Below are 22,602 nucleotides of genomic sequence, written 5' to 3' on the forward strand. Positions count from 1 at the left end.
ACTTCCCTGTATTGTTTTGTTTTCTACATAGACTTATCACAATGTATGCATCCAGAAACAGTTTGTGGTTAATTGATTGACGAGTGCTATATAATTTGACTTTAAAAATGCCCAAGAATCTAGAAGTGATATGCATAAATGATCTTAGTTAAATGGAGCTTTCACATTGTACATAGCTTCAAGCAGTGAATTTCAGCTGTGAAGTTAAAACTTCTTAGTAGAGAAAACAATCTCAGAGTATTAGTGATACGTGCAGCTTGTGCAATTTATTAGTATAATATATATTTGGGAAAATTTTACCTTCCAAATACTAATTAGGGAATATAAAAGGTAAACACATGTTTTGACACATTTATGTGTAACATAGTTCTCAATATGTGTGCACTATCTTCTAAACGTATTGAAAGTGGCCATGGCTGGACCGGCGTCGGCGCGTCGCCTCCGCCTCTGCTGCAGCTGAGCCCCAATCAGATCCCTCTGGCCTGGCCTGACTTGGTCTGGCTCACCCGGGCTCAGCGGCCATGAAGCCGCAGCTCCCGATGGAAATCATATTACATAGAATATTTGGGTGACATCTGCCTGAGAGATCTCCAAGAATTACAGAAAACAAAAATACTAATGCACTTGAGAAAGCGGTAGTTTTGTGGGGAGGGGGAAAAAGCAACTGCTTTTCTGCAACTTGGTTGGATGCTAAGATGTCCGTGGACATGAATAGCCAGGGGTCTGACAGCAATGAAAAGCACTATGACTCAAATTGTGAGGAAGAGGAACAAGAAGAGGATGAAGACCCTGGGGACATAGAGGACTATTACCTGGGAGTAGCCAGCGATGTGGAGCAGCAGGGGGCTGATGCCTTTGGTCCTGAGGAGTACTAGTTCACTTACTTGACCTACAAGAAATCTGAGGGTGCCCTGAACGAGCACATGACCAGCTTAGCCTCGGTCCTAAAGGTATCTCATTCAGTTGCTAAACTTATATTAGTTAATTTCCACTGGCAAGTTTCAGAGAGATTGGACAGATACAAGTCCAATTCTGCTCAACTGCTCGTTGAGGCTCGAGTTCAGCCTAATCCATCAAAACATGTTCCCGCATCTCATCCCCCTCACCACTGTGCAGTGTGTATGCAGTTTGCGTGAAAGAAAAACCTACTCTCCCTGGTCTGTCAGCACCAGTTTTGCCGCAGCTGCTGGGAGCAGCACTGCTCAGTTCTCGTTAAGGATGGTGTGGGTGTGGGAGTCACTTGCATGGCTCAGGACTGTCCCACTCCATACACCAGAGGACTTTGTGTTTCAATTGCTTCCCAATGAGGAATTGAGAGAGAAATACAGGTGCTACCTCTTCAGGGACTATGTGAAGAGTCATTACTAGCTCCAGCTGTGCCCTGGTGCAGACTGCCTCATGGTTGTTTGGGTACAGGAGCCTAGAGCTCACCGAGTATAGTGCAATCGGTGCAACGAGGTCTTCTGTTTCAAGTGTCATCAAATATATCACGCACCCACAGACCGCATCACAATCCGAAAATGGCTCACGAAGTGTGCAGACGACTCTGAAACAGCTGACTACAGTAGTGCTCACACTAAAGACTGTCCCAAATACAACATCTGCATTGAGAAGAATGGAGGCTGCAATCACATGCAATGCTCCAAATGTAAACACGACTTCTGCTGGACATATCTAGGAGATTGGAAGGCATATGGCAGTGAATAATATGAGTGCAGTACTTACAAGGAGAATCCTGACATTGTGAACCAGCGCCAACAAGCCCAGGCGAGGGAAGCCCTCAAGAAGTACTTATTCTACTTTGAGAGGTGGGAAAACCACAACAAAAGCTTGCAGCTAGAGGCACAGACATACCAGCGGATTCACGAGAAGATTCAGGGGAAGGTCATGAACAATCTGGGGACATGGATTGACTGGCAGTACCTACAGAATGCAGCCAAGCTCTTGGCCAAGTGTTGATACACCTTGCAGTACATCAACCCATATACATATTACATGGAGTCTGTACCCAGGAATGAGCTGTTTGAATACCAGCAGGCTGAGCGGGAGGCTGAGATTGAAAACCTCTCATGGAAAGTGGAGCATGCAGACAGCTATGACAGAGGGGACTTGGAGAACCAGATGCATGTAGCCGAGCAGTGGAGGAGAACCCTGCTGAAGGATTTCCACGATACCTAAGTTGGTATGTGGATGTGCGGGGGTGAGGAAGATAAGGCTGCAAGGTCTCCCGGCTGCCGTACTACATGCTGCAGGCTCTGCCTTTCATGACCCCTGGCGACAGTCAGGGCCCCACTCCTGAGAGACACTGGCAACACCTCTTAGTTAATTTCTGTTTTCTTCTCTTTTCACTTTTTGTTTCTGCCAGGGTAGAGGCCATGTTGAACTGGTCTCTTTTCAGGACTTTTACTTCCCCCTGGATGGTTGTTGAGAGGGAGGGAAAGTGTTTTTTGGATAGCTATTAATAATATTAGATCATTACAACTTATGTAACTTTCGAAGTGTGTACAATTATACAAAAAAAGGCAAACTATAGGATAACACGGAGCCCTTTTTGAAAATAAATTGGCATTGGAGTGTAAAAAAAAAAAGAAAAGAAAAAGAAAGTAGCCATGGCTATAAAAGACTAAGAAACAGCAATATAAAGCTCAAGTACACTTGGCAGGATATTAAGGTCCCATAAAACAGGACTAATTAAAAAATTACCAACCATTTCACAGTATCATGCCACCAAAAATATAAGGAATCTGGTCCTAATGAATCAAATTAATTGATTCCCCATTTAATAAATGGTGTTGGGAAAACTGGCTAGCCATATGCAGAAAACTAAAATTGGACCCCTTCCTTACACCTTATACAAAAATTGACTCAAGATGGATCAAAGACTTAAATAAACATAAACCTAGGACCATAAAGATCCGAGAATAAAGGCTGGCCAATACCATTCAGGACATAGGCATGAGCAAAGACTTGAGTCTAAAACACCAAAAGCAATGGCAACAAAATTCAAAATTGACAAACGGGATCTAATTAAGCTAAAGAGCTTCCGCGCAGCAAAAGACACTATCATTAAAATGAATAGGCAACCTACAGAATGGGAGAAACTTTTTGCAATCTATTCATCTGACAAAGGGCTAATATCCAGAACTACAAAGAACTTAAACAAATTTACAAGAAAAAAGCAAACAACTCCATCAAAAAATGGGCAAAGGATGTGAATGGACACTTCTCAAAAGAAGACATTTATGCAGCCAACAGACATATGAAAAAATGCTCAACATCACTGGTCATTAGAGAAATGAAAATCCAAACCACAATGAGATACCATCTCATGCCAGTTAGAATAGTGATCATTAAAAAGTAAGGAAACAGATATTGGAAAAATTGTGGAAAAATAGGAATGCTTTTACACTGTTGGTGGGAGTGTAAATTAGTTCAACCATTGTGGAAGACAGTGTGGCGATTCCTCAAGGATCTAGAACCAGAAATACCATTTCACCCAACAATCTCATTACTGGGCATATACCCAAAGGATTATCAATCATTCTACGATAAAGACGCATGCACATGTATGTTTATTGCGGCACTACTCACAATAGCAAAGACTTGGAACCAACCCAAATGTCCATCAATGATAGACTGGTTTAAGAAAACGTGTCACCTATACACCATGGAATACTATGCAGCCATAAAAAGATGAGTTCATGTCCTTTGCAGGGACATGGATGAAGCTGGAAACCATCATTCTCAGCTAACTATCACAAGATCAGAAAACCAAACACGGCATGTTCTCACTCATAAGTGGGAGTTGAACAATGAGAACACATGGACACAGGGAGGGGAACATCACACACCAGGGCTTGTGGGGACTGGGGAGCTAGGAGGGGGGTAACATTAGGAGAAATACCTAATGTAGGTGAAGGGTTGATGGGTGCAGCAAATCACCGTGGTACATGTATACCTATGTAACAAAACTGAACGTTCTGCACATGAACCCAGAACTTGAAGTATAATTTAAAAAAAAAAAAAGGAAAAAGAAAGTGGTCATGGCTATAAAACAGTAAGAAATAGCAATATAAAGCTCAAGTACACTTGGTAGGATATTAAGGTCACATAAAAGAGGACTAATTAAAAAATTACCAGCCATTTCACAGAATCATGCCACCAAAAATATAAGGAATCTGGTCCTAACAAATCAAATTAATTTGATAATATTCCCATTTTTCCCTGGCCTATACACTTAGATAAATGTCACAGATTTGGAGTTTATTTCAGGAAATGTCCACAGACATAAATCTTAACAGCTCAAAGAATAATATATTTTCCAGCAGTTTGGAGAAAACATATAGTGACTTTTTCCCCTTAAATAGGAACTGGTATATGTAAATAAAATAAATGTTAATTTATCAATAATACTCTTGTGTTAATTTATCAATAATACTCTTTTACTTGGTCTTTAAGATGCTGTCAAACATCTTTTAGTATTGCCTTATTGTTTTATCAGAAAGCCAGCATCAAGACTGGTATGACTTTTTTCTTCCTATGATGACTGGAACATAAGCTCAATGTATACTCTTTGGAGGTGGCATCTTTTGATTTTATTCTCAGAAAACTAGTACATTTAAGAAAAACTTTCTAAAACTGAGAACGTTTTCACTATGCAAAGGCCATCCTTAGTCTGGATTGAGATTTACTTTTATAACATTGGTTATTAGATTTCTTAGCATACTGCATTTTCTCTCTGGTTTTAAAAGACACACTATGAATATGATGAACCATGGGCTATGGACATATTAAAACTCTTTTAGATAAAATACCACTCCAATTTCTTTTCTGAATTGGCTTTTCACAACATTCTTTGTTTTATTATTTTTGTTCTTATATATCTTGCCTTCCTAGAGCATATTTCAAAACGTTTATGTACTCTCTCCAAATACCTAGAGGGGTCACATTTATATTTTCCTTAATATTCCTTGTGGCCTCATATTTATAGATAAGTCCTTTATAATGCAGTTTATATTATGATGAAAAGGACATAAGGGACCCTGGCTTTCTTTTTTGTCCAGTCTCTAAACCCGAGGAGGTACTGTGTAGGGAAATATTCATTTCGCATACAACTACATCAAACCAATGACAGTGACTAGCTGAAAAGAATTTTCAACCTTGTAAATTATAGCTTTACTTAATTAGTGACATCATATAACAAGATAAATTATGAATTTAGAAAATCATTATTCGGTAAGTGAATGCTTGTCAGTTGCTCTGAAGGCAAATTAATCTTCCAGCATCAGAAGAAGGCCTAAAGGAACAGGCAGAATCACAGATAACACTGTTATACAAAGTCTTTTCCCTCATAAATTGGTGATTCTGCCCATCAGTGTGCTCTTTTTGGTAGAGCAGTGGATAATAGCCTGATTCTGGAGAAAATGTTCATCTTTGGAAGCTGTTGAAAATCTTGAGGGAGCAACAATTGTTTTGCATTCAAATCTTAATTTATAAGATCTATGATTTATACATGGCATGTGCTCTTTATGATTAATTGGAGTAAGACATTAATTTTCCAGTTTTCTCCAGGATATTCAGTATTTAGAAAAAAGGAATGTACCAAAAGCTAGAGGACTCTACTTAGACCTGAACTCACTTAGGTGCATGGAAATAAATATCTCCTATTCCTCATCAGGGTGATCTGTTCTTTAGTACAGCTGAAACTGGCCACACTAAATACAGTGATCAATATCTTTGATGTCTAGTAGGCTTTCCTGGTTGCATTGGCCATAGCATCCTGTTCAGACAGGTAGACTAGGATTGCCATTAATTGGACTTGATTTGACTCAGTGGAATTCCATTTGTAAAACACCTTAGTACAATAATTCTTACCTGTAAAACAGTAGCAATTTGCTAAACCAAATAGAATATATCCCTTCTTAATTTAGACTACAGAATCCAAAATGGACTGGCAAGTTTGAAACAAGCAGCAAAACTTCGGACAGAAGTAGATATACAATTAGAGAGAAAGAGTTGGTGAGAACAATGGATGCAAGAACTGCCTTATGTGCTTTTTGCTTTCTGCCACTTATGTATCTTCGCATTAATGTCATTCTTCTTATCGTACCCTGTGTGATTCTCATTTCTCTAAAACCAAATATCATCTAGAGAATATTATGGGTAATGATTGCATGATGAACACTGAAGTTATTTAAATAAATATTCTCACTTGTCATCCTTGATTAAAAGATAAGTGTCAGATTACAGATGCTTGTCATATTATCCACTGTGTTTTTCTTTCCTCCGTTTCATATACTACTTAGATTTCCCTTTTCAACTTCTTGACATACCTTTCTGTTGGGATCTGAATTAGTTGAGGCAGCCATTCTGTGTTGGGTTACCTGTGTGGATAAGGGCAATTCATTTACCTTTTCCAAGACAGTTTCTTCCTCTATAAAATGGAATTCGTGCCATCCCACGAGGCGGGTGGATCACGAGGTCAGGAGTTCGAAACCAGCCTGGCCAGCATTGTGAAACCTCATCTCTACCTAAAATACAAAAATTAGCCAGGCATGGTGGCACGCCCCTGTAGTCCCAGCTACTCGGGAGGCTGAGGCAGGAGAATCGCTTGAACCCTGGAGGCGGAGGCTGCAGTGAGCCGAGATCACGCCACTGCACTCTAGCCTGGGTAACAGAGCGAGACTCTGTCACAAAAACAAAAACAAAAACGAAAAACAGAAAAAGAAAAAAGAAAGAATGAAAAAGAAAACATTCATAAGAGTAACTTGAAAGAAAATTTCTGATCCTAGAAAATCAGCGATAATAAGGTTTGTCTGTTTTCTTTTCCTTCGAAATGTATGATTCAGTCACCTTTTCTCAAATGTTCTGGTTTTAAATAGCTATCCCTGAATAATAAATAACCACAAAAACTCAGTGGTGTAAAAATAAAGCGTTTATTTCTCAGTCATTTGTCTGCAAATTGGCTGTGGTTTTGTAGAACTAAGCTGAGCTGGGCTGGGTTTGGCTTGGGGCTATAGAATGAATTCAGGTCTGTTCCAAAAGTCTTTCAATATTCTGGGACCAGCCAGCTATCAGGAATATATTCTTTCCATAGCAATGACAGAAGTGTAAGAGAGTAAGATGAATCATGCAAGCTCATTTCAATCTTAATATCCTGTCAGCAAAAACAAGTCATATGACCCAGCCTGAAGTCAAGAAGCCTGATAGTATGGAGAGATAAGGGTGTGTGGGTGGAGTAAGCATTTATTCGTAGTGATCTAGGCTGCTACAGTCATCATCCAGAATTTCCCTTGTCCATACAGGTGACCCAATGCAAAAATTGCTGCTTCAGCTGATTCAGATCCCAACAGAAATGTATGTCCAGAAGTTGAAAAGAGAGATCTAAATAATATATGAGTGTAAGGAAAGAACATACTGGATAATAATGTTCAGTGTAGACCAGACAAGCATCTGTAACCTGGCATTTATCTTTTAATGTAGATATTGAAAGAGTTAAAAAGGCTTCCAATACTTTATTTCAAAATATGCATTTTATTTATATGTCACAAATACTGGGCAGTTAATGAAATGTTTTTGAACTCCATCAGTGAGAATCATAGTTCAGTGAATGGAGAAAACAAAACAAAACAAATAGTATGTGTGATAATCCCCAGTTCAAACTTGGCTTTGGTTCTAAAATTATAGAGATTATATATAATAAGACAGTGCCCCCTTCTTTTTGAAGGGCTTTATATATAATGACTCGCAATTTCCTCTTAGGAAAAGCTTACAGGTGTTTTATCTGATTGAGGAATTTCAAACTGTTCGTAACTACTTAGTTTTTGATACGTTTCTGCTCTCTGTATAATACGTATTATGCAAATTCTATATATTATACATATATAATACATATTTTTCAGTCTGATTAATAAGAATTTAAATGAAGTAATTCAATTTAAGGTACTAAGAGTAAAAATATGATATTTAATTGAAATTTATGACTCCCTTCCAGCTTCCACCATTAATGATTCTTTTTGTCCTAATTAAGAACATATCTAAAACAGTGATATTTGGGGGTAGAAAAGGCAAAATGTTCTGAGAATTAAAGCTGTTTTTTTTTGCCTAAGACTTGGTAAAATGTTTCATTCAATTTTTTATCTGTCATTTTGTGAAATATACAATTCATACTGGAGGGTATTGAAACATTAAACAAAATAGCAAAGTGCAATTAATTATTTTAAGAACTCATTAAGATAAAAACAACAAAGATAGTAAAAGCAAAGAAATCTGACATAATGTTTTGATTACAGTCATATGTCACATAATGACAGGAATACACTCTGAGAAATGCATCTTTAGGTGATTTTTGTCATTGCGTGAGCATCATAGAGTGTAACTACACAGACCTGGATGGTATAGCCTACTACACACCTAGGCTATGTGGTATAGCCGATTGCTCCTAGGCTACAAACCTGTACAGCATGTCACTGTACTGAAAACTCTAGGCAACATTAACACTATGATATTTGTGTATCTAAACATATCCAAACATAGAAAAGGCACAACAAAAATATGATTTAAAAGATAAATGTGACATACCTGTATAGAGAATTTACCATGAACGGAGATTGCAGGACTGGAAGTTGCTCTGGGTGGGTCAGTGAATGAGTACTGAGTGAATATGAAGGTCCAAGACAAAGCAGTACATTCGTGTAGACTTTATAAACACTGTACACTTAGGCTTCATTAAATTTACCAGAAATATTTTTTATTCTGCAATAATAAATTAACTTTAGCTTACCGTAACTTTTTACCCTATAAACTTTTCATATTTAAAAGTGTGGTCTGAGAGACTGTTTGTTATGATTTCTGTTCTTTTGCGTTTGTTGAGGAGTGTTTTACTTTCAATTATGTGGTCAATTTTAGGATAAGTGCGATGTGGTGCGGAGAAGAATGTATATTCTGTTGATTTGGGGTGGAGAGTTGTGTTGATGCTATTAGGTCCGCTTGGTCCAGAGCTGAGTTCAAGTCCTGAATATCCTTGTTAATTTTTTTGTCTCATTGATCTGTCTAATATTGATGGAGGGGCGTTAAAGTCTCCCATTATTATTGTGTGGGAGTCTAAGTCTCTTTGTAGGTCTCTAAGAACTTGCTTTATGAACCTGGGTGCTCCTGTATTGGGTGCAAATATATTTAGGTTAGTTAGCTCTTCTTGTTGTGTTTATCCCTTTACCATTATGTAATGCCCTTCTTTGTCTTTTTTGATCTTTGTTGGTTTAAAGTCTGTTTCATCAGAGACTAAGATTACATCCCCTGCTTTTGATAAAATTCAACACCCTTTCCTGCTAAAAACTCTCAAACTAGGTATTGATGGAACGTGTCTCCAAATAATAAGAGCTATTTAGGATAAACCCACAGCCAATATTATACTGAATGGGCAAAAACTGGAAGCATTCCCTTTGAAAACTGGCACAAGACAAGGATGCCCTCTCTCACCACTCCTATTCAACATAGTGTTGGAAGTTCTGGCCAGGGCAATCAGGCAAGAGAAAGAAATAAAGGGTATTCAAATCAGAAGAGAGGAAGTCAAATTGTCCCTCTTTGCACATGACATGATTGTATGTTTAGAAAACACCATCATCTCAGCCCAAAATCTCCTTAAGCTGATAAGCAACTTCAGCAAAGTCTCAGGATACAAAATCAATGTTAAAAGTCACAAGCATTGCTATACACCAATAGTAGACAAACAGAGAGCCAAATCATAAATGAACTCCCATTCACAAGTGCTACAAAGAGAATAAAATACCGAGGAATACAACTTACAAGGGATGTGAAGGACCTCTTCAAGGAGAACTACAAACCACTTCTCCAGGAAAGATGAGAGGACGCAAACAAATGGAAAAACATTCCATGCTTGTGAATAAGAGGAATCAATATTGTGAAAATGGCCATACTGCCCAAAATAATTTATAGATTCAATGCTATCCCCATCAAGCTACCATTGACTTTCTTCACAGAATTAGAAAAAAAAAACTTTAAATATCATATGGAACCAAAAAAGAGCCCAGTATAGCCAAGACAATCCTAACCCAAAGAACAAAGCTGGAGGCATCATGCTTCCTGACTTCAAACTAGGCTACAAGGCTGCAGTAACCAAAACAGCATGGTACTGGTACCAAAACAGATATATAGACCAATGGAACAGAACAGAGACCTCAGAAATAACAACACATATCACCATCTGATCTTTGAGAAACCTGACAAAAACAAGCAATGGGGAAAGGATTCCCTATTTAATACAATGGTGTTGGGAAAACTGGCTAGCCGTATGCAGAAAACTGAAATTGGACTCGTATATAAAAATTAACTCAAGATGTATTAAAGACTTAAATGTAAGGCCTAAAACCATAAAAATCCAAGAAGAAAGCCTAGGCAATACCATTCAGGACATAGGCATGGGCAAAGACTTCATGATTAAAACACCAAAGGCAATGGCAACAAAAGCCAAAATTGACAAATGGGATCTAATTAAACTAAAGAGCTTCTGCACAGCAAAAGAAACTATCATCAGAGTGAACAGGCAACATACAAAATGGGAGAAAATTTTTGCAATCTATCCATCTGACAAAGGGCTAATATCCGGAATCTACAAGGAACTTAACAATTTTACAAGAAAAAAAATATCCCATCAAAACGTGGGTAAAGGATATGAACAGACACTTCTCAAAAGAAGACATTTATGTGGCCAACAAACATATGAAAAAAAGCTCATCATCACTGGTCATTAGAGAAATGCAAATCAAAACCACAATGAGACACCATTCTCACACCAGTTAGAATGGCGATCATTAAAAAGTCAGGAAACAACAGATGCTGGAGAGGATGTGAAGAAATAGGAATACTTTTACACTGTTTGTGGGAGTGTAAATTAGTTCAACCATTGTGGAAGACAGTGTGGTAATTCCTAAAGGATCTAGAACCAGAAATACCATTTGACCTAGCAATCCCATTACTCTGCATGTACACAAAGGATTATAAATCATTCTAGTATAAAAACACATGCACACGTATGTTTATTGCAGCACTATTCACAATAACGAAGACTTGGAACCAACCGAAATACTCATCAATGATAGACTGGATAAAGAAAATGTGGCACATATACAACACGAAATACTATGCAGACATAAAAGAGGATGAGTTCATGTCCTTTGCAGGGACACGGATGAAGCTGGAAACTATCATTCTCAGCAAACTAACACAGGAACGGAAAACCAAACACTGCATGTTCTCACTCATAAGTGGGAGCTGAACAATGAGAACACATGGACACAGGGAGAGGAACATCACACACTGGGGCCTGTCGGGGGATGGTGGGCTATGAGAGGAATGGTATTAGGAGAAACACCTAATGCAGATGACAGGTTGATGGGTGCAACAAACCACCATGGCACATGTGTACCTATGTAACAAACCTGTATGTTCTGCACACGTACCTCAGAACTTAAAGTATAATTTTAAAAAATAAGTTTTAAAATATCCACTTTTATAAGCTTTCTTCTATTTTAAAAATGTTTTATTTTTGTTAATTTTTTAAATCTTTTTGTTAAAAAAACTAAGACACAAACACACACATAAGCCTAGGGCCAATACAGGGCCTATACAGGGTCAGGATCATCAATATCGCTATCTTTCACCACTACAACTTGTCCCACTGGAAAGGCTTCAGGGGCAAGAACATGCATGGAGCTGTCATATTCTATTATAGCGATGCCTTCTTCTGGAATGCCTCCTGATGGACTTGCCTGAGGATCTTGTTGAGGAGATGTCAGTCTTTTCAGAAATATACACTATGATGTTATGATGGCTACAGCGTCAGTAGGTGATAAGAATTTTTCAGTCACATTATCTTCTGATGAGGCCACCACTGTATATGCAGTCTGTTGTGGACTGAAACGATGTTATGCAGTGCATGACTGCACAGAATTTTTAAACAGGGAAGAGATTCTTGTAGGAAAAAGAAAAGAGCATATGAAGTTGTTTGCATATTCAATTCTATACATATTATTTTGGAAGTCTGGGTAAGAAGTTAAAGTTCATGATATTAAAATTGGACATATCCTGAAAATAAGTCATTATTTTATTCCATTGAAAATCAGAGTGCTACTTTGAAATATATTCTATCTTTTATGGAAATAAATACAATCTGTGTGAATTGTAGTTGTGTTTGGAAAGGAAATTTTTTTTCAAACTCTCTGAGGTTCCAGTGTAAAAAAGAAAGCAGCATCTAAGCATTCTCACAAGTTTTCTCTATTCATTAAAATGAAAAACTGTGACAAGGATCTAGCCTGAATCAGACAGGTCAGGAAACTGTAATTCCAATCCAAAAAACCATAAACATTTTATATTACTGGCCATTTGACTAAAGCTTCACAGCAGATAAAGAAAAAATAATGCCTCTAGAGATAAAAAGTAAATCAATCACACATAGAATATTATTTATTTCACATTGTACTGTCTTTGCTGTGATTTATCTCTTATAATTTATTTCAGCAAATGTGTAAAAATACATTGTGAATCTGGTTCTCTAAAGAATTTTCTCAGGAACTCACATGCATTGAGAGCAGGTTACTTGAAAATGAATTATCACACACCCTTGAAAGAAGTTTTTCACAAGGATGAACAAAGGATGCTAAACAGCAGTCCAAGAAATGTTGTTGTTACATAATGTTGTTTTAAATTCACTATTAAATTTTAATATATATTTATGTTTAAATTATATATGCATATATGAGTGTATGCATATGACTTTAATACATCTTATCAAAACAAAACTTTTAAAATAAAGCTATCAACTTGTATGAAGGGAAGAGTATCTTAATATGGTACTGTTAAGATACCTTATTGAGGGACATACAACAAAACTATATTTTTAAAGCATTTACAAATTTTCTGAAATTATACAGGTTCAAACATGGTCTAACTGAAATTAAATTGGCTCTAAAAATGATGCCAGAAATTAGGATGAATGGCCAAAATGGTATAACTTTCGACAAATCACTGAATCGATTATAGCTTCACTTACCATTTTTCCTAATCCTCCAGTTTATAAGTAGAACACGTTTAGTATAGGATGGCGAGTAAACTGAAAGGTTATTCTCTCCTGTACAGCCTCTCTTAGTCTCTCTTTGAATGATAATATCCTTCATAGCACTTATAATTTAAAATTATTTGTTTACTTATTTGTTGTTTCTTTCTTGACTGTGCTAGTCATAGTATGTGGTAGACATTCAAAAAATATTTGTGGAATAACTAAGAGTTCTCAAGATGAAACTTGTGATATAAACAGATGTTAGTAGACTTCACAAATACTTCTTTTTGTAGTCATTATTCATATAGAAGAACTCCTGCTTCACCACAACCCCGGAGGATAAAAGACACTTGGCATTTTTTACATGGTAGATTAAACTGAGCCGGCAATAGGGACTTCTGTGTAGGCTTTAGAGAGTCATAGGTGGAGTCCATAGAGAGGCATCTTTAGGGCATACATGTCACCCATTTACACAGTGAATCTCAACCCTTTTCTAGTCTACCCACCCTTTCTCATTATCACCTCCCTACCTATTAAGGAATAAGAAAGGCCCTACTTTTTCTGTAAAAGGCTAAAAGCATTACCGGTTCTCACATTCTTCTCTTTTTTTCACTTTGTGATCTTGCCTTACAAATCTTTCTTCTTCTTGCATTTTCAATCTCTCCATCTCCAGCACCTCTTTCCTCCTGTCCTTCATTTAGATATTGTTACTATTCCACAACCTTACAAAAAGCCTGTTTGACCCTGTGTTCTGATTAGTTTATTGTCTCATGTCTTACTTTCTATTCAGCACAAAATTCCTCCTCTCCATAACCCTCCTTCCCCAAAATTGCATTTAATGTCTCCACTTCTACAATTTCCGATCATTCTTTCACTTGTGAAAACATAACTTTTTTCTCCATACTTTCCTGAAACTGTTCCCTGAAGAACATTAAATCTCAAGACCTTTCACTCCTCATCTTCTTCAGTCAGAACTTATAAATAACCTTTCTATGCTAGTTAAGAAAGCCTCAGTCCTGTGACAAACGAACCCTACAATTTCACTGATGGCTAAACACTGTGGAATTTTAATTCTCACTCATGTAATGGACCCATGGGGATTTTAAAAAAATGAATGTTATACAGCTCATCCCCGGGAATGAAAACAAGGAAAATTGTGAAAGTGGAATTCATCTACCAAAGATGTGCTAGTTGTTTCCTAAGTCATTTAAATGGCAATAGCAGGTGTGCTGGGCTCCACACTTTCATTCTGAGGCCCAGGTTGGGAGCAGCTCTTCCGTCTTCAATATTTACCGTCTTCAACAAGTTGCTCAGATTGCTCTAAAAGTTATCCAGCTGGATAAATACCAAGAATCACAGGTGGGATATTTTATGACCCAGGTGTGGAAGTAGCAAATATCAGTTCATTCATACTCCAACCTTTGGAATTGACTTCCATGGCTATATTTAACTGTAAGATGGGGCTGGGAAGTGGACTCTAGCTGTGGCCCCAGAAAGAAGAAACACAGGTTTAGAGAACTGCAATGGCAACTTTCTGCCATGCCTTCTTGAAAAATCTATTTTCTTTTGGCTTCCATGATACTTTGCTCTTCTGTTCTGCTTTTGTTTGTTTGTTTCTTTTTTACAACTGTTCTCATCAATACACCAGATGGTCTTAACTGGTTCTTTGGATTTTTTTACATCATGAAATACCATTATCTTTCGTGAATTTATTTACTATGACTCAAACAATATGACCATATGACGTTTTGTCTCTAGCACTGACTTATTTCTTATGTTGTAGAATCCTGTTTGTAATTGCTGGCTGCACATTTTTATTACTGATAATCTGAGACTTGTGACATCTAACACAACCAAATGCATGCCTTTCATCTTATCCTCTAATATTTTGTTTCTGTTTGTACTTGAGGCATAGGAATTATTCTCTTCACTTTGCTTAACTCTTATATTTGGTCCACTTCCACAGTGTCTTCTGTCACTGGCAACAGAGACCATTCATTTATATTTTTCTAGTGATCTCCTAACTGGTGTGGCTTCATCCCCTCTTTCCCTGTACTGATGCATCTTACACCCTGCGTTATGTCTTTAAATATTATGGATTTGGTTATTTGGTTATGGCCCTCTTTACTATAAAATTTCAACTACCCACCCTGAAATTTAAAAAAGGTTTAAATTATTAAATCTGATAATCATATTTCCTTATCTATCATTATATAGGTGCACACATTACTTTGAGATGAAGATGATAAATTAAGTGTCATGAGTGAAGAATATATTATTTTGGGCCTCAAAATAATTTATGGGCCAAAATAAATTATGGGTCAGGCACAATGGCCCATGCCTGTAATCCCAGCACTTTGGGAGTTTGAGGTGAAAGAATCATTTGAGCCCAGGAGGTTGAGACCAGCCTGGGCAACATAGTGAGATCCTGTTGCTACAAAAACAAAAACAAAAAACAGTAAACAAACAAATAACAGAGAGCAAAGAAAAAATTAACCTAATAGTGCTCCCCTGTAGTCCCAGCCATTTATTCAGGAAGCTGAAACAGGAGGATTGCTTGAGCCTAGGAATTTGAGACCAGCCTGGACAATGTAGCAAGACCCAGTCTCTACAAAAAAAAAAAGAAGAAGAAGGAGAAAAGACAAAATTAGCCAGGCATGGTGGCATGTGCCTTTCATCTCAGCTACTCAGAAGGCTGAGGTGGGAGAAGAGCTTGAGTCCAAGAGGTTGAGGCTGCAGTGATCCACAATGGTGCCACTGTACTGTAGCATCCACAACAGAGCGAGACCTTGTCTCCAAAAACAAATAAATAAAGAATGATAGTAATAATGGCATTATTGATCGTTGACATGTATAAAAAGCTTACTATGTGCCAGGCACTGTACTAAAAACTTTGCATGGACTAGTTCATACATCTTCCCTATACTCATAAATAGTCAGTTATTCTCTCAGGTACATAGGTACAAAGGTTTTTACTTGCCACAATTTATGCTTTCAGGGAGTGCTACAGTCTTTTGTGTAATTTTGTCACCAGGATGAAAAGAAATGATCAGGTGCAACCTCTATTTGATCTCAAACCTGTCTAACACTGGAAACACACTATGACTTTTCTGGACTGTCTTTTCATACAACTTTACTCAGTGGAAGTGGGAGGTGGAGAGAGTATTCTAGAATACAGAAAACAAAACAAAGAAAAATTAGTCATTTGAATTGGTTTGATAGCTAAGTATATTTGAGTATTTTAAACCAAGGGAGTAGATTAACACAATACTATACAGGTAATGCTCAAGGTTTTTTAAGCAGAAAATAGAATTATTAGCGATGCATTATTTGGAAAATTAGTGCAATTATGGTGTGAAGATGAAATACTATGGGAAGAAAGGGCGAGGCAGAGGTCAAAAATAAAAGATAATAATAAAAATTTAAAAATGAATTAAATGAATAGAGAAGGAAGGATGAAAAACAGTTAGAGGCATACCTCTGAGATATTGTGGTTTCCCCTACAGATGAGGGCAATAAGGCTAACTTTGCAATAAATTGAGTCACACCATTTTTTAAATTTCCCAATGTGCATACAAAAGTTATATTTACACCATATTGCAGTCTATCAACTGTGCAAAAACGTTATGTTAAAAAAGTACATACCTTAATTAGAAAATACTTTATTGCTGAAAAATACTAATAATCATCTGCGCCTTTAGTGAGTAATAATCGTTCTGCTGGTGCAAAGACTTGCTACTGTGTTAAGGGCTGCTTACTAATAGGGTGGTGGTTGCTAAAGGTTGGGGTGGCTGTGGCAATTGCTTAGAATAAGACAAAAGTGAAAATTTCCACACCATGGCCTTTTTTTCCATGAAAGATTTACCTCTATAGCATGGAATTTTATTCACAGTAGAGCGTCTTTCAAAATTGGAGTAAATCCTGTCATAACCTGCTGCTGCTTTATCAAGTAAGTTTATGTAATATTCTAGTGTCTTTGTTGTGATTTCAAGAATGTTCACAGCATCTTCACCAACAATAGAATCAATTGCAAAAAATTATTATCTTTGCTCACCCACGAGAAGCAACTCCTCAGCTGTTCACATTTTATCATGAGATTACAGCAATTCAGTCACATCTTCAGGCCCCACTTCCAATTCTAGTTCTTTTGCTATTTTCACCATGTCTGCAGTTACATAATTCTCTGAAGTCTTGAGCCCCTCAAAGTCATCCATGAGTGTTGGAACCAACTTTATCCAAACTCCTGTTAACGTTGATATTTCTACCTTCTCTCATGAATTATTAATGATTTTCTGTGTTAGTCTGCTTTTGCATTACGATAAAATAATACCTGAGACTAGGTAATTTATTTAAAAAGAGGTTTAATTGGCTCATACTTCTGCAGGCGATACAAGCATGACACCAACATCTGCTCAGCTTCTGGTGAGGGCCTCAGGAAGCTTACAATCATGGCAGAAGATGAAGTGGAAGCAAGCATGTTACATGGTGAGAGCCAGAGCAAGAGAGAAAGAAGGGGGAGGTCCTAGACACTTTTAAACAACCAGATTTCATTTGACCTAACTGAATGTGAACTCACTTATTACCAAAGGGATGGTACTAAACCACCCATGAGAGATCTGCCCCCATGATCTGACCACCTTCCACCAGTTCCCTCCTTTAACATTGGGAATCATATTTCAACATGAGATTTGCAAGGGACGAACATCCAAACCATAAAATCTTAAGGGCATCTAGAATGATAAATCCTTTCCGGTAGGTTTTCAATGTACTAATTTCAACAGGGAAATCACTGTCTTTGGTAGCTATAGCCTTACAAACTATATTTCTTAAACAATAAGACTTGAAAATCAAAATTACCCTTTGAGCCACTGCCTGCAGACTGGATGTTGTATTAGCAGGCATGAAAACATTAGCCTTCTTGTATATCTCTATAGGGCTCTTGGGTGACTAGGTGCATTGTCAATGAATTTGGCATTAGCCTTCTTGTACATGTCTACAGGGCTCTTGGGTGACTAGGTACATTGTCAATATAATATTTCAAAAGGAATCTTTTTTCCTGAGCAGTAGGTCTCAAATCCTTAGCTTAAAATATTCAGTAAACCATGCTGTAAACACATGTGCTGTCATCTAGGCTTTGTTCTTTAACTTACAGAGCACAGGAAGAATAGGCTTAGCATAATTCTTAAATGCTTTAGGATTTTTTTGAATGGTAAATGAGTGCCAGCTTCAACTTAAAGCCACCAGCTGCCTTAGCCCCTAATAAGAGAGTCAGCCAGTCTTTGAAGCTTTGAAGCCAGGCATTGACTTCTCTCTAGCTATGGAAGTCCTGCATAGCATCTTCATCCAGTGGAAGGCTGTTTCATCCACATGGAAAATCTGTTGTTTAGCGTAGCCACTTAGCTAAATCTCGATAACTTGCTGCAGCTTCTACATCAGCATCTGCTGCCTCATTTTGCATTATTATGTTATGGAGATGGCTTCTTTCTTTAAAACTCATGAACCAACCTTGCTGGCTTCAGACTTTTCCTCTGCAGCTTTTTCACCTCTCTCAGCCTTCACAAAATTGAGGACAGTTAGGTCTTTTCTTTGGATTAGGTTTTGGTTTAAAAGATGTTGTGGCTGGTTTGATCTCCTATCCAGACCACTAACATTTTCTCCATATCAGCAATGAGGCTGTTTTGCTTTCTTATCATCTGTGTGTTCACTGGTGTAGCACTTTTAATTTCCTTCAAGAACTTTTACTTTGCATTCACAATTTGGCTAAATGTTTGACCCAAGAGACCTAGCTTTCCACCTGTCTTGGCTTTTGACATGCCTTCCTCACTAAGCTTAATCATTTCTAGTTTATCTTAAATGAGTGATTTATGACTCTTCTTTTCACTTGAACATTTAGAGGCCATTATATGCTTATAGTTGGCCTCATTTCAACATTGTTCTGTGTGAGGAAATAAAGAGGCTCAAGGAGAGGGACAGAGAGTGGAACAGTTGGTTAGTGAAGCAGTCAGAATACATACAACATTTATAAACTAAGTTTTCTATCTTATATAAATGTTGTTGTGGCACCCCAAAACAATTGCAATAGTAACATCAAGCAAAGATCACTGATCACATATCACCACAACAGATATAATAATGCAAAGTTTGAAATATTGCAAAAATTACCAAAATTAGATAGGAAATGAGCACATGTTGTTATGGCTAGATGCAAGGTTGCCACAAACCTTCATTTTGTAAAAAATGAAATAGCTGTGAAATACAATAATGTGAAAGACAATAAAATGAGTTGCGTTTATGTTACAAATCCAAGACAAAAGGTAATAATAACCTCAATTAATGTCAATTTATACGTGATCATGATGTCAATATTCCTGGGAAATAGATACTTCCTGAGCCTTTAACTGCTCTTCACCTTCGGACAGAGAGCTATTCTTCGGTATTACATATCATTGTCTCCAAAACCAGATATCATCATTTTCATGCCTTTGTCAGAGTTTCCTGCTTATATAATTTCTATTTCAAAATTTCATAGGACATTGATTTCCAGATGGTCTCCCTTATTAAATGCATCTCTTGGTGAAAATTATTAAATACTTTTTGTTTGTATTCACATAAACAAAACAGATATAAAAGAATAATATGATTCAAAGCCATCATGCTGCAGCTTAACTAGGATTTTTAGTCTGATAAAAATAATTATGTTTATTTAAGACCAATTGGTCTATAGATTTCAAATCCATGCAAATATAAATTATTCATGAATCCGTTGTCTGGATTCCTATAATTTGAGTAAATTAATTTTCTTATTGATTCAATTAGTAAGGCCTTTATTTTGATATGGTATTCTTACTTGTCTTCTAATTATTTTAGTCCTTATGGTTTTTTAAAAATTACATTAAAAAGTAATTTAAAATGATATTTAGAATGGTATTTGTGGTGGTGATGTGAAGAACAGGAGATGAGCATCTATTGTTCTGGAATAATTGTCTGCATGGTGAAGAGAAGACAGTGGGAGAAAAATGCCTTATCTCAGTATCTACAGATATCTCAGTAACAGAATCACTTCTAGTTGGTTCATTAGCTTGCATGCCATGTCAGGGGCAGCGTCTTTAATACTGTCTATTGTTATTAGCTTCCAGGGATGTTTTTGGATATGGGAAGACAGGGAGATTGTTTTCAGTCCTGAAAACCTAAGGCAAGATAAACACAAGCCTGATTTATGTCATGCTTGTCTTTCAAGGGTCTTTTCTACTGCTTTCTCTTCCCTTGTTTCATAGGTGACTGTCCTGACTTCTACCACTGAGCTGCTCTCCACTCTGTCCATGACCCTGATAAATCCAGTAATTATTACAGTTGCTATGAGCCAGGTACTCTGCTAAGCCCTTGATGGGCATCATTCTATCAAATCCTCACAACAATCCAGAGGGTTAGATGTATTAGCCCTGAGGAAACTGGAGTTCAGGAACGCTGAGTAGCTTGTTCAAAATCATACAGTCTTTAAGTGACGAAGCTGGTATTCAAATCCATTTATTCTGACCCAAATCCTGGGCTACATTTAAAACTCAACGGGGATTTAAGAATCATGGATAAACTTGCCCAGAAATTAAGACAGAACATGATTGTAAGAAAGAAAAATAGGCTGAGACAGGTTACAGTTTGTGATCTTTCCTCAGAGACATATTCCACCGAATAGGAGCATCTTGAAAAAAATTGTGAAGCTAGTGAAGTTTATCTTCAGCTTTGTACCTCCTTTCATTGTTTAATCTACTTATGCGCCTGTGACAGCTAGTGACCTTACACTGCCTCCTGTTTCTCATGTTATGGTGAGGAGTGTTAAATTAATTTTTCCCAAAGTGTAAATGATATAAGATTTTCCCTTTCAGAAAAATTTGCATTTTTAAAAGAGGATATTAAAAAAAAAAAAACATAGGGATTTACTTAAATGAATTAATCTAAAAGAATGAAATCTTTAGAGTGTGATTGATGGGTAAAAAATCCCTTTTAGGTTAGGGCCACCTCCTCATGGCTTTTGTAGTCACACCCTCTATGTGATCACACATTGTATTCATAAGACAGCCAGCACTGCAGCTAAGGCTGCATGTATCCTGTCTCATGGCTCACTGATGGAAAAGCTACTGTCTCGTCAATTTTGTTTTGCCATTGACCATCATTGCTGTGATCTAACACATGTACTGTTTTCAAGTTTCCTATGAGCCACAGAAATATTCACCAAGTGTCACCTAAATTATTGCAAATTACTTAATTCCTTAATCTAATGAAGATTTGCATTAAAAAAAACAAAAGCCCAAAGAATCCAAATACACATCTGTCAGCAATTTAATTCATTTAGAATTTATTGCCTACAGTATCTTGAGATTTGTAGATGGAATGATTCTTATAAAATCAAAATGTAATTTTATAAATATGTTTGTGTCTAACTGCATTTTATTCAGAGCGTATATTTACATTTACTTAAAAAATCATTGAGGGCAAGAATTTACTCATATAAAAGCTTTATATGTTAGAAGCAGGTAACAGCGAAGTGAGTGATACAAGTCAGATTTCCCCAGTAAAGGGAAAATGCCTTGCTAGGTGAGGAGATTAATGTAATTTCAATTTTGTCATGGTGATAATCTGGTTGTATCTATATTTACAAGAGCAGGAGGAAATGAAAGAAAATCATCAATTTGTATTTTAAAGATATGTCAATTGTGTTTTGTGCCAGTGAGGGAAAAAATGAATCTTCATCTGATTAAAATAACTTTTGATCCCTCAGAATAAGTCTTGAAAAGAGGCAATGCTATTTGAAAGCATCAATACAAACCACAAACTGCCTCTACAGCTGTGTTTATGATTAGGTAAAATGCATAACATATCACATCTCAGCCAATGGAAATGCAGAGGTCTAAAAAGGATAACTTACCACCTCACTCAACTAGCACCTATAAGGGAAAGTGATTAGTTCCACATCAGCCATTGTATATAAAAGCATTGCCAGTAGTAGATGAGGCCACATAATCAATTAATCTGAGTCTGCAAAGAAAAATCAAGGTTTTCGTTTAAGATGTATGTGGAGCAACAACTACAAAAAACTTTATGGCAGCAAATGTTAGGCCTACTGGCAATGAATCTGATTTCTGCACTGGTTCAGGAAAAATGTGATTAGGTTTTTCCCCTCTAGAAATCACATAGGATTGAACTTTTCCAATTCTGTCTTTAGAGTAGACAGGTACAAATTTGAGAGAACCTGTGGCCATAGGCATGCAGTTCTTCTATTCACAGGCATGGCTAGAACAGAACACTTAGGCTCTTGTGGCCAGAGCCTAAGTGTGTCTGACTCATGCTGCCATGTGAGTGGCTTCTGTAATTAGCCAGTAGCAGGTTGGTTAGGAGAAGTTTGAGAAATACAGGCTGGATGACATTGGTGGGCCAGGCAGAAATAAAGATCAACAAGAAGTTGAGCAGAAAAGGAAGACTGGATATGGGACTTCAGCCTCAGCAGGCTAGTCCATGGTTGGCAGGTTGAATTAAAA

At 37.1% G+C, this 22,602-nt stretch overlaps 1 pseudogene; it reads left to right on the forward strand.

The window, feature by feature from the left end:
• Positions 1–660: 660 nt before the first annotated feature.
• LOC468611 (E3 ubiquitin-protein ligase ARIH2-like) lies at positions 661–2,178 on the forward strand (annotated as a pseudogene).
• Positions 2,179–22,602: the final 20,424 nt, after the last annotated feature.

This window comes from Pan troglodytes, chromosome 17, assembly GCF_028858775.2.
Source record: "Pan troglodytes isolate AG18354 chromosome 17, NHGRI_mPanTro3-v2.0_pri, whole genome shotgun sequence".
NCBI lineage: Eukaryota > Metazoa > Chordata > Mammalia > Primates > Hominidae > Pan > Pan troglodytes.